General features: G+C 42.4%; 1 protein-coding gene across 2 annotated transcripts in view; it reads left to right on the top strand.

The window, feature by feature from the left end:
- The window catches only part of LOC124722010 (facilitated trehalose transporter Tret1-like), a 277295-nt gene that overhangs the window by 99185 nt on the left and 164854 nt on the right, over nucleotides 1–13256 (top strand). The gene's annotated exons all lie outside the window — the stretch shown is intronic.

Raw genomic sequence — 13256 nt, 5'->3', positions numbered from 1 at the left:
CAGTTTGTTTTGTTCCTCTAGCGGCGTGCTGCGATACTGTGGTGCGGGGATTTTTCTTTGTACTACGACTGTATACATATACCTGCTAACAAATACAAAATTAATTACCTAACTTTATATATTCGACGTAATTGTTAATATTTTATGACTACCTTCTTAGTTTCAGGCTTGCATTCTTCGTCAGGCACAGTTTTCATACATTCGTAACTTCAATCTAACAATAGAAATCGAAATTCTAAGTGAACAGTTTTCCACTGTAGCACTATATACGTCTACATACGTACTCCACAAGCCACCGTATGGTGCTTGGCGAAGGGTACATTTTACCACTACTGGTAATTTCCTTTCGTGTTCCACTCGGAAACAGAGCGAGGGAAAAACGACTATCTATATACTCCAAATGAGCCGTAACTTCTCCTAGTGGACCTTAGGAGAATGTACGTTGGTGGCAGTCACTGCAGACGCAGGCAGAGGAACATATTCTCAGACCAAGCTCTCTGGAAAAACACAATCGATAAACAAAAAGCTCTTCGGTGATTCGTGAAGTAATGCAGTTGCGCACATTAACACACGCTTAGTAATGCAATGATTTGTGATCCAAAATCTGACCAGTTGACTCGAAAATATAACGGAGCATGGTTAGGTTTGTAACTTCGCCATTTGCACCATTTTCATGTCTACCTGTAGCAAAACGACGAACTCTAACAGGACACAATTCAAAAGATATAAAATCTAGACAACTAAACTAACTGCAATGACATATAAAACAGTGAAGTACCATAAGCAGTTTTTACACAGATTTTTATGTTACTTTGTGTTATAACATTACAGCCATGTTAGTCGTGTAGCTTTTTTTCCTTCACTGTATCTTAACTGAGTTTGTTATTATTTTACGGGTGTACATGACAGTGGTGTAAATATAGAAGCCAGTTGGTAGTGCAGAACAAAACAAAATTGTTTTATCTAACTGATCAGCCTTTGCGAAAATGACATTATCTTCCTCGGAATTTAATGATGCTGTGCTGACCGACTGTAAGAATTAATGTAACATACAATGTTTTACTAAATTAAAATTTCGGTGTTTGTTGGTAGTCTTAAGTTGTAATTATGTATGGTCTTTACCTAATGATAGGCGCAAGCCTGAAACCACTCGTGCGGAATTAATGTGTTTATTCCTCACAAAATCACTAATTGTTCGTTTTAAGTGTCGACTATCTGTAGTCGGCCGGAGTGGCCGTGCGGTTCTAGGCGCTACAGTCTGGAACCGCGTGACCGCTACGGTCGCAGGTTCGAATCCTGCCTCGGGCATGGATGTGTGTGATGTCCTTAGGTTAGTTAGATTTAAGTAGTTCTAAGTTCTAGGGGACTGATGACCACAGCAGTTAAGTCCCATAGTGCTCAGAGCCATTTGAACCATTTTTTTTACTATCTGTAAGCAACTTTTCGCCATGATTGTAAAGGTCACCGATGATACTACGATGTACATAGCGTTCCGAGTGCTATGACCTACGGCAACTTCTTAGGCGCACACATTGGAACTGAGAATATGAAGTCAAGAAGTAACCTCCACAGTGAAGAACAGTTGATTTATACAGTGGCAGAAAAAATGTGGAATGGCGAAGAGGTCAGAAATTGAGGAGCAAGTTCCGACCACTCAGCTGCCCATCCTGATACAGCCGTTCCATGATTTCTCTAAATCAGTCATACGAAGCCAGCACGGTTCCTTAACAAGGCCCCATCCAGTTTCCTGCGCCGAGCTTGCCTTAGTGCGGAAGTCTGTCTTGAATGACCTCGCCGTCGACAGGACATTAAACTCTGACCTTCCTTTCGTACCAAACGAGTCAGGCGATCTGGTTGGAGGTGCATGGGCCTACTGCTCGAGCAATATAACTTGGCATTGTGCGTGCGGTTCATGGGAGGAAATGTAAGCAGCTTCCATCTCGTAGATGATGAGTTTAGTGTAGAAGGCAGCATACGAAACGAACATGCATATGATTTCAATGGAAGTGATACACGTAAGTAACGATTTCTTAAATGATTTTATGCAGTCGACACTGAAATCGTTTTGCTGTAAATTCCAAAATACTGCTACATAATGTCACTGCGAAATGTAGTATTTCTAAATGTTTACAGTGAGCGGAACGACTTCGATACTGGCCAACTTTTGTCGGTTTCTCCGCTCCCAGTATCCCTTTCCCAAAGTGCGAAGTTTCTTGATATAACAAGAACCCGTGGCGCACCATCTGATGTGAAGACCTCGGCTATAAATAATGGTAAGGGACAAGTTGGTGGTTTCGAGAAATTGCACAGTAAAGAATTAATAAAATCTCATAAATAAGATATTTCAGTGATATTTTAATCATACAAGTCTTTGTTTTCAAATATGTTTACAGTAACGACATATTCTTAAAATGCTAAATGCAGTCAAAAACTTTTATTCTTAAAAATTCATGCATACTGAGTACACTTAACATGGGTCAACATTTACTTAAGACTGTTTACATTTTAGTCGAATTAACGAAACATTACTGCAAATCCCCAATTAAAAAAATTAATGCCTCCCGATTGTTTCAGTTTTTCATACTCAGATTTTGATTGATAATATTTGCAATAATACAGAATAACAATCTCAAAAATTAATCTATGATTCTGCACAATGTAAAACTAATATTAGGAAGCACCTCAGTACAGCACGCAAACAATATTAAGAATGTCCCCTAACATTTCTGTAATCGCCCTGTCATGTAAATAACAGTAAGGAACACAACTTTATATTGCTTACTTGCTTTATTAAATGAAATGATTAGCTAGTACTTCTGGAACCATTTTGCGTTCGGGAACATATTCAGGATGTTGATCCGGATTTTCGTTGTATACATAAGCCTCAGATTCGTGAAAATTGCCCCCAAAAAGCATTTTTCTGCGACAACACCGGACGCTGTACTACTACTGCCAGCTATGTTCGTGGCACTTTACCACCATTTACATGCACACTTCGTAACAAAATTGCCGTAAGCGAGAATCTGAAATTAGAGACAGAGCTGCCATTTATCGTTTTAACGTGTCGTGTATCAGCTGGCTAAAAGTTTTATTTTATAACAAGAAGGCCGACTTGGCGAGTTCTCATAGGAGGCTTACAGAATTCCATTTGTTCCAGCGGAAACTTGTGGTTTTCTGCAGGTGTCGATCTCCTTCTTAACTTTAGATTGTTTCCTGTTTTGTTTAAGGAGGACATACCGGTTGGAGACGTTGCAGCGAATATTTGAGGTGTTCATTTTCCAATCCAGTGGTCAGATCTGAGAGTCTTTGAGAGCAGATAGATTACTACAGAGGAATGGTCAGTTAGCAGATTTGATTGCTGAGAATTTTAACTCTGTCTCGCTGGAAAAGCGAGGATAGCGTGCTTTGTTTAGAATGGTGGTTCATGTAGAGCAGCGCCGAGAATTAGTACAGGTCTGCTAACGAGCAGTTCCGTGAGTGTCTACGGAACAGTACTCCTAACATGTCTCGCGCGCCGCTCGTTGGTATTTGAGTGGGTCTTCGCCCGACGATTCGGAAACTCCGAGACAGGGACGAGATGGAACGGCTCAGATCACTCGGAATCCATATATATTACGTTGTGTGTGTGTGTGTGTGTGTGTGTGTGTGTGTGTGTGTGTGTTCAACACCCACTCCTAGGCCACTGCAGCCACTTCAACCAGAGTTGCTACACATATTATTTACTCTCTTGAAAGAACTAAAAATGGTTCAAATGGCTCTGGACACTATGGGACTTAACTACTGAGGTCATCGGTCCCCTAGAACTTAGAACTACTTAAACCTAACCAACGTAAGGACATCACACACATCCATGCCCGAGGCAGGATTCGAACCTGCGACCGTAGCGGTGGCGCGGTTCCAGACTGTAGCGCCTAGAACCGCACGGCCGGCTCTTGAAAGAACTGCTGTAGGGGTAAGACACAAGTACTATAAAAAGGGTGGGCGTGGGTGTGAAAAAAATAAGTGTAGCCCACGACGCCCTAATACCGAAACTATCCGTCCCGTATTTGACAATGAGATTACTTGGCAACTTGCAACAAACCCATAATTTCAAACCTTTAAGAAACTTTTTCTCATTGACAGGCTCAACAAAATGATGAAAGGAAAAAGTTTATCGCTTACTACGTTTTCGCTGTTTATGCAGTAAAAGTGCCGCATGAACAATGCCCTATAAATTTATTACTCCTTTAGTACAAACTCTATTCATGACACATTTTGCAGGCGGTATTCACGTATACTACTGAACGTGCCAGCAAAATTATACCCTTCTACGACTCATAGTTCAGGACATAATAGACCATAAACATTGAGTGGCGTGAAAATGAAACTGCTGGACGGAATTCATAGAGATACGGGGAAACTATGTGTACTGATACATATGAAATTTGTTAAAGATATATGACATGTGCATGAACCGGCAAAGCCACGAACAAAAAGTTCATCTTAAACACAGGGAATGATTTCAATCAAATTTTGCACACATACACTGACGAAAAAAATCGCAAAACCAAAAAATAATTAATTTAGAGTAATCAAATTACGGTAACATATTTGTCTGTGTAACACATTTAAATGATTAACATTGCAATATTACAGGTTAACGTAAGCGCGAGATATGCCATTGCAAATGTGAATTGCTGGTACATGAATAACCAGTGTAAACGCCATAATGTTGAATGCAGGCACGTAAACGTGTATGCATTGCGTTGTGCAGGTGCCGGACATCAGTTTGTGGGATGGAGTTCCATGCCTGTTGTACTTGGTCGGTAAGCACACGGACGGTTAATGCTATTTGCGGATGACAGTGGAGTTGCCGTCCGATGTTATCCCATATAACCTCGGCTGTAGACAGATCTGGTGATCGAGCAGGCCAAGGCAACATGTCGACACACTGTAGAGCATACTGGGTAACAACAGTGGTGTGTGGGTGAGGGCCGTCCTGTTGAAAAACACCAAAACACCCCCCCCCCCCCCACCTCCGTAATGATGTTCAGGAACGGCAGCACAACAGGTCCAATCACCAGATTTGCAGTCTAGGTGCGTGGGGTAACCACGAGATTGCTTCTGCTGTCATACCAAATCGCACCCCGGACAGTAGCTCCAAGTGAAGGTCTCATGTGTGTAGCGCACAGACAGGTTGGCTGCAGGCATTCAACTGGCCACCTTCTAACCAACATACAGCCAACACTGTCACCGAGGGAGAACCAGCTTTCATTAGAAAACACAACATACCTCCACTGTACCCTCAAGTGAGCAAATGAAGGTGGTTTGGGGTCGGTACAATGCACGTGGCTCGGAGCTGCCTTTGAAGTAACCGATTTGTAACAGCTCGTTGTGTCACTGCTGCAGACGCAGTAAGATGCGCCAGAGCCATAAGCCGAACACGTTGGCTTCCCTCTTGGACCAGGTTCGATTCCCGGCGGGGTCAGGGATTTTCACCTGCCACGAGATGACTGGGTATTTGTGTTGTCCTCATACTGTCATCATCATTCATGAAAGTGGCGAGATTGGGCTGAGAAAAGGTTGGGAATTTGTACGGGCGCTGATAACCGCGCAGTTGAGCGCCCCACAAACCAATCATCATCATCATTATCATCATCAGCATCATCATCTCTCTTGGTAGTCCCACATGGCCGTCCGGAGCCCTGTCTTCTTGCGGCCGTACATTCTCGTGGCCACAGCGCCAGCAATCAGGTACAGTGGTTACATTCGTGCCAAGTCTTTCTGCAGTATCGCGGAAGGAACAACCAACTGCTCATAGCCCTATTAGACGATCTTTCTTCAAAGTCAGTACGGTGTTGCTAATGGCGTCTTTGTCGCCTTGAAGGCGTTCTTGACTATCAACTCACCACGTCCAGTCTCAAAGATAACTAACGCTCACGACCGTTGCAGCGTGTATTTAAAACAAACCTGATTCGAGCCCCCATAGCGACGCTACAATCGCCAGTCTTATACGACTGGCGCGAAATTTGAATAGATATTATTTTCCAGGTGAAGAAACACACCTACCAACTTTCGTTTAAGTCGCACAACTGTTTCTCGGCACTGCGATTTGTTTTCATCAGTGAATTAGTTAATAAAAAAATTGTTCAAATGGCTCTGAGCACTATGCGATTTAACTTCGGAGGTCATCAGTCGCCTAGAACTTAGAACTACTTAAACCTAACTAACCTAAGGACATCACACACATCCATGCTCGAGGCAGGATTCGAACCTGCGACCGTAGCGGTCGCTCGGTTCCAGACTGTAGCGCCACTCCGGCCGGCAATTAGTTAATATCTGGAAAGAAATACTGTGGGGATAAGAATCCAGTCCTCCTATTGGGCTGTGGGTGATTACGTGGAGAGTGAGGGAGAGAGAAGGAGATGGACAAAGAGAGGGGGAGGAGAAGGTGGAATTTGAGAGGGGATGAGCAGGTGGACAGAGGGGGAAGGGAGGGGAAGGAGGGGATGGAGAACGGTAACAGAAGACCGGAATAAATACATACACGGGCATCAGCTAGTTTTAACAACAAACCTCCCTGTGTTCCACAACGACTTTACTGTAGCTTCTGACACAGGAATTTGATGAGCATCTCCGTGGCACACTCGCGATTACTGTACGAATCCATAGAAATGCGATACAGTTGTACCGCTTTGTGACTTTTCTACGTACAACAGCATCATGCCCCACAGTTTCACGGAGCTCCTAGATCATTTACACATGTCTGGAACAGTGAAGGCCCTGTAAAGCACACTTGGCTTACTTTCACACGTGACGATTTGGCCCCGTTAAGAATGACGTGTTTAGTTCTATCAATGTGTGTGATTATCTACAGCCTTGTGAATCATCTGGCCGATCAGTGCAGGTTGTTTTTCAAATGACCGCTCTTTACGGAAAACGTGTATTTCCTGCAGAGATTTTGAATAACAGTAACGGCACAATACGAGGGCATAAAACGTGTTCCACAACCATATACTGCCTCCGCAACTCGTGGAGGATATGTCACGTGTGTATTTATACCATGATAATAACTCTGCCGAGTGCTTGAGGAGTGGAGTGTTCGTGTTCTTGCGCATGGTGATGGAAACAAAGAAACGGGGAGAGCGAAAACCGATGCCAGCACTTAGTACACAGCTCTTGCAGACTGATACTGCAAGAGAAGTGTCACATGCTTCATCATTCAGCAGTGTAATGGAACGTAACGTTCTCTCACCGTCAAACCCTTCAGGACAAGCAGTAAAAGCGCATCAAGAAGCACATAAAGAGGGGAAATAGCTGTCACATAAAATTAACGATGACTTGCTACATACCACGTGAAAAGGAAATATGTAAACAAATTACCTGTCCGCAGCTCGTGGTCGTGTGGTAGCGTTCTCGCTTCCCACGCCCGGGTTCCCGGGTTCGATTCCCGGCGGGGCCAGGGATTTTCTCTGCCTCGTGATGACTGGGTGTTGTGTGATGTCCTTAGGTTAGTTAGGTTTAAGTAGTTCTAAGTTCTAGGGGACTGATGACCATAGATGTTAAGTCCCATAGTGCTCAGACCCATTTGAACCATTTTGAACCAAATTACCTGTATTGGACAACAATTTAGTTATTGAATTTGAGTGCTTAGAAACATACTGGTTTTGAGCACCCCTTTCTAAATACACAATAAAATATGAGAATACCAGAAATAAAAATTCGAAACGTGGTCGATATGAAACTGGAAGAATACTTTCAGTAACGTAATCGCATAAGAATATAAGACGAATGCTGGTACTGTGCAGGAAAGTATTTCCTTGTTACACGTCCCCGCCACCCATTTAGATTTCCTTATCGCTGCCTGAGCGATAACAACCATTGAACAGGACACGATTCTGAGCGTCATTGATTACTCACAAGGAAATCACGTAAGGACTGATGATAAATATCAGGAATACGTGTAACTTTCCAGTGAAAGAGTTTTACTGTCGATCGCACAAACGTCCAGTAACAGACTGAAAAGATAACTGCGGAAGTGGAAGTCGGCAGTGAGGTCGCAGCGTCGTAAATAAGCGACTCAGCTTACGCGCAGTTGTAAAGGTTCAGTCACATAGGGCGAAAACACACACACACCGTCGTTCGTCTTGGTATATCAAGGTTCCCCCCCTCCGGTCACCAGCTGCTCTGGAATAAGGCCAGGGACGCCCCCTCTCACTAATGTCTGCTCTGGTTCGTAATTGTCTCGCCACTTCCTGTCAACCACGCATTTTCTAGAAAGCTCCTTACTCGGAATTGCTGTAACCGCAGTCTCACACTTCTGGCGAAGATAACAAAGACACCCCAGTCGTTGGCGTAACTTACGTCCTCAGCAGTCCTGCATCTTACAGACTAAATGTTTGCTTAATTTTATCCATTGTTTTTCAGTGTTTCGTCCGCGACTGTTTTACTTTCGTAAAATGAAGAACAAACCGCCTTCGGTCACAAGTTGCGATTATTTACTACACTATGCATTTCGAGCCCTGGAGGCTCATCTTCAGGTCCTTTTTAGTGATTTACATCAGGTTTTTTAGTTGTTTGCCAGTTGATATTACATTTTTGTTACAACATGGTATATTGTAGACAAAAGTTTAACAGCGTTAATAATATGAAAATAACTTACAGTTTAACATTGTATGATGTCTGCTTCTGTTGTGCAGTTGGTATACACAATATACATCTTTAATTTTGCAATTCATACTGGGATATATACGTAGTCACACACTTTTTCGCACATTGTAGTAGCAGAACGTAAACATGCCAAAGATTCTCGTTCATTTAGATGTTCTACTTCTAAATATAACCGATTTTCTTGTTTCACAGAAGATAATATGATATAGTATTATTAGTACACAGGTATTACTAAAATAATTATTTGTCACCATGTTGTAGGCTGTCAGCTGTTTGCACTATTATAGATTTGATTCCTCAGGACAAAATAAACTTTTAAAGGTGTAGAAAAAATTGTGGCTGTTAAACTCTGTTTGTTCATTCAACAAGTTTTCGGAATATTTTTCTTTGTGTAGCATTATTTCTGACTGTTCTAGTAGTTCAGTTTTTTACTGTTGGGTTCTGTGCGAAGTACAGTTAGGCTGTTGTGGATGTCGTCAAGTCTGTGTTTATTAGTATACATGTGGTTAGCTATTTTAGATTTTTCAAAATGGTTTAGTCAAAAGGCGTCGGTGTGTTCTTTATACCGTGTGTGGAAGGTTCTTCTAGTTTTTCCTACGTAAAATTCAGGGCAACTGTTACATTGTAATTTATATATTCCACTGTGTTGTGTTATTGGCTTGTTTGTTTCACTATGTGAGGTAAGTGGTATCCAAGTTTGCTGTTTGTGGAGAAAGATATTGTAATATTGGTTTTTTTTACTGAGTTAACAACTGCTCCAAAAGTTTGTTTCAATGCCCGGTGAATCCTAGGACTTCCGTCTGTCACTTATCACTTCTTTCGTCTTTGTCAATGAATTTCGAGTTGAATAGGAGTATCTACGTTAAACTGAACGTTTCCCAGTAAGGGGTGGGAAGTCAGTCAAAAGGTCGGAGGAGAGCAACAGCATACCATCTCCAATGGGACCATGTTTAGTAAGGCGCTGTTGAGCTCAAACCAACCTTTGGGTTGATGACCCTTTTTTAGGATATCTGGGTCGTCGATGCTTTGGAATGTTCGGTACCAAGGAACTAAATGGGAGCATTATGACATGCCATGTGTCAAGAACGCATGAAAGACCAATTTAAGTCTGTGATGCGACATATAGTATTTATTTTTGCAACTCTTGATGTACGAATAAGTACTGATTTTGTACTGATAACGTAACTGTACGGATCTGCAACATTAATCGTTTGTTCGTTCCATTGTCTGTTATATATGCTACAAATATATACTTCTATACCAACTGCTCTGGAATAAGGCCAGGGACGCCACCATTCACTAATGTCTGCTCTGGTTTGTAATTGTCTCGCCACTTCCTGTCAACCACGCATTTTCTAGAAAGCTCCTTACTCGGAATTGTTGCAACCGCAGTCCCACACTTCTGGCGAAGATAACAGAGACACCCCAGTCGTTAGCGTCCGCTGCTAACCGACCGCTTTCCACGAAGTGGGGCCGGGGCTGTTCCTTAGCTAAGCTTGACATGGTACCACGGTGCTTTAGCTTTTCATGTTTGACCGTGCCATATTCTGGCATGTATTAGTTTATTTTATGCTTCCGAAGAAGGCTAGATTACTCTAGCTGAAACCTGGGAAAAGACCAGTAACATTTTGCAACTGAGGCGGATTTTTGACATATTAATTTACCACAGTTGCTGACAGGGCTGCAAAACGTTAAAAATTCTTGAATATTTTTCTACTTTGTCACATTCATCAATATAAATCTATTTTCTCCCTCTTCATTAGTCAGTTTACGGAGGAAAGTTTCTAGGTGGAACAAAGGCAACCGCTATTTGTTTCTTTCATTACATTGGTTCATGCCTGAGCAATACAATGACGTTCGCATCATTGCAAAAGAAGCTTCATAAAAGAGCTTTATCCAGCAGATGTGTTTACGTTACCACCAGTCGTATAACAGCAGATGAACTATGGATAGCAACAGCACTGGAACTGCCAATAAATGGGCAAAAAACAACAACGATGAAACAGAAATTTATCATTTCCCCTTTACTTGGGTCTCAGAAGTAGAGCATATACGAAACAACAAGCTTTTAGCATATCTATAACTGTCCTAAGCTTGTAACCGCACCGATGATCTGAGTGGAAAGAAACGAGATAGACGCTGCAAAATTGTGCACTTGTTAAATATGATGGACTGGGGGTGGTCTCCTTCAAAGTAGGACCAATTTGAGCTCACACACATTTGCATTCATTCGTTCCCCTTCTGAACATATTTTTGAATACGGATCCCGTGTGGCTGCACTCGAACTATTCGTTTGCAGCAGAGCGCGAAAGCACATCTGACGAATGATAGTAGGCACATGGTCACGTAATTATGAATTAACAGAAACGTTGAAGCGTTCGAAAGGCCCTGAAAATCTGGTTAGTCTGGTAAAAGGCATTTTAATGGTGTTATTGAAACTTTCCGAGCATAATATCCGAGAAATTCACTAAAACTGACAGTAAAGACTACAGGAATGGACTATTGTTGTGTTAATACAGCCAAGCACCTGTCACTGTAAGAACGAAAGGACAACCTTACTGAGATAAAATGGATTTCTTTTTGGCCCTACTTTACACGACTCTGATGCAGATTCATCAATTATTTTTGTAAACAGGTCTGTATGCTGGTTTATAGCATATCAGTAGGTGATTACGACAAGTATTTCGTATGAGTGTTTATAGCTATGTTGAAGTTAACAGCCTTTGTGCAAACAAAAAAATGGTTCAAATGGCTCTGAGCACTATGGGACTTAACTACTGAGGTCATCAGTCCCCTAGAACTTAGAACTACTTAAACCTAACTAACCTAAGGAGATCACACACATCCATGCCCGAGGCAGGATTCGAACCTGCGACCGTAGCGGTCACGCGGCTCCAAACTGGCACGCTTAGAACCGCACGGCCACACCGGCCGGCTTTGTGCAAACAAGTAAACAGTCGAAAAGCTTGATACAAAGGCGCAGCCTGGCATGATTCGGCCGTCTTGCCTCTCTGTTTCAGCAAAGTTCTCAGATATTTAGGTGAAAAGCTCTAACACCAACATTAACAAGCGTTGTATCACTGTGAACATGTTTTCAATAAATTTCGAATACTATTGGAAATACGTACATTATTCTATTTAGAGAAACATACTTGCTTCAATTTGAGACATAAGTTAAAAAGTATTATCCATACAGTATTTCGTCATTTGCCGAAATCCTCCCTTCAACATCTTGAACCGTTCACGAAATAAATGGATTTCGTGTTTCAGGTTACTCGCCCTGAATATGCTTCAGTATGAAATTTACACTATTTTAAGGTACTGCATTTTAGTAAATAATTGTCATTTAAACAAGGGTGTTATAGGAGTAATAAATAAATGCTCGTTAAGGTGGATACGAATGGGAGAATCTTCACGTAAAACTTTATGATCGTTGTAACGATTTCCTCATAAAATGGACAGAGACGGTACGGATTACAAACGGGACACCTCATACGCGACGACCAGTACAGTCGGCTCCTCAAAAGCGAAGCAGAATGATGAAGGGGAGAGGGGTTGAGTTGGAGACTGCACAGGCACACAAGATGACAAACTTGAGTTCCCGCGCGCGTCTGCAGCTGATTGGGTGAAACGAGAGGGCACCGGTAAGTGAAAGCCCTGCGGATAATCCGCCTGAGGCTTCCCATCGCCACACGCGCCGTTTTCTTGCCGGCTGTTCCCGACGCTTTCGCCGTTTATTGCTCCATCATGAGCCACTTCGCTACCACTTAATCACAATAATTTACTACTGTGGAACTTGGGAACGAGAGCGGCCATCAAAATAGGACCTTAGTGTGTCACCAGCGTCGCTGGTAAGCCGAAGGGATTCCTCCGTGGACGTCGCAATTGCAAATTTTGAATTCCTAGTGTTGCAATGCCATACTAGGCTAAAGATGCCTATCGCAAAGCCTCATACATAGGCTGATGTGAACGATTTGTTAACCACACGTCACGAGGCTGTTGTACGTACTGTACACAGTAAGTGCGCTGCAGCAAAACATTTCTTGTGCTGACCAGCTCGTGGAGATTATTTACTATAACTGAATTTATTATTTAAAATATGGCACTTCTTTCAGTGCATCAAACCAATACGACAGGCTACTCTTCGATTAAAATAACTTTGTGATCGACGCTTCATTGTGTTCATTGGTAAGGTGTCAGCCGTTAGCAAATCTTGGTTCTTTCTCGAGTGCAACGTGTTCGCAATGTTGCCTGAATTGCAGGTTCATGGTTAGATTTGACAAATTTATCGTGTAACCGAAATTTAACGGATTCCTTTTAGCACTCATATGAAAGACCTCAGAATACTTTTCGTTATTTTGGGTCAACACACGGCCGAATATCGTCTCCTCAAATGCATGCGAAAACACGTCTTTGTCGACAACTTGGGCGCACTCACTGGGTTTCCATTCATTAAATTTCTTCCAGTTATGTTCACACCCGTTGCTTTATATCCACTGAATCCTGATGCACCATACATTTAACGATTGTCTGCAAGTTCCTGTAAGGGATGATGATGACGATGATGTTTGGTTTGTGGGGCGCTCCACTGCGGGTTTCATCAGCGC

Source organism: Schistocerca piceifrons, chromosome X (assembly GCF_021461385.2).
Source record: "Schistocerca piceifrons isolate TAMUIC-IGC-003096 chromosome X, iqSchPice1.1, whole genome shotgun sequence".
Classification (NCBI taxonomy): Eukaryota; Metazoa; Arthropoda; class Insecta; order Orthoptera; family Acrididae; genus Schistocerca; species Schistocerca piceifrons.
Note: the sequence above shows the minus strand (reverse complement) of the source record. Positions and strands in the feature narration are given on the sequence as shown.